The 616-nt window shown below is 42.5% G+C and overlaps 1 protein-coding gene across 1 annotated transcript in view; it reads left to right on the top strand.

Moving 5' to 3' along the window:
• Positions 1–616, top strand: part of LOC119414566 (sodium/bile acid cotransporter 7) — a 6956-nt gene that overhangs the window by 6091 nt on the left and 249 nt on the right. The gene's annotated exons all lie outside the window — the stretch shown is intronic.

A 616-nucleotide genomic window follows, 5' to 3' on the forward strand; every position in this document is an offset into this window, starting at 1 on the left:
ATGGATGGATGATGGAAGGAAGTATGATAGATGGATGATGAATAGATGGATGGATTATGGATGGATGGATGGATGGACGGATGATTGATGGGTGGATGGTGGAGGGATTAAGGAATGGTGGATGGATGATGATGGATGGATGGATGGATGGATAATGGATGGACGGATGATTGATGGATGATGATGGATGGATAGGTGATGGATGGATGGAGGATGGATGATTGATAGATGGATGGATGATGGATGGTTAGATAAATGTTAATGGAAGGAAGTATGATAGATGGATGGATGATGGATGGATGGTGATTGATGGATGATGAATGGATAAATGGCTGGATGATGGATGGACAGATGATTGATGGGTAGATGGTGGAGGGATTAAGGAATGGTGGATGAATGATGATGGATGGATAATGGATGGACGGATGATTGCCAATGATGTAATGCAACGTGAGCTCTTAGAGTATGTGTTTTGGACGACTCTCAGCTTCTACCACACCAAACTTCCGCTCATTAAAATCTGCTCACTGGTCCATGAGATATTTTGCTAACAGACAAACACATGTTGTACATAAGAACAATGACCTAACTGCTCACCTTTCATGGAGATGTGTGG

This window comes from Nematolebias whitei, chromosome 1, assembly GCF_014905685.2.
Source record: "Nematolebias whitei isolate Nwh7 chromosome 1, NemWhi1, whole genome shotgun sequence".
NCBI lineage: Eukaryota > Metazoa > Chordata > Actinopteri > Cyprinodontiformes > Rivulidae > Nematolebias > Nematolebias whitei.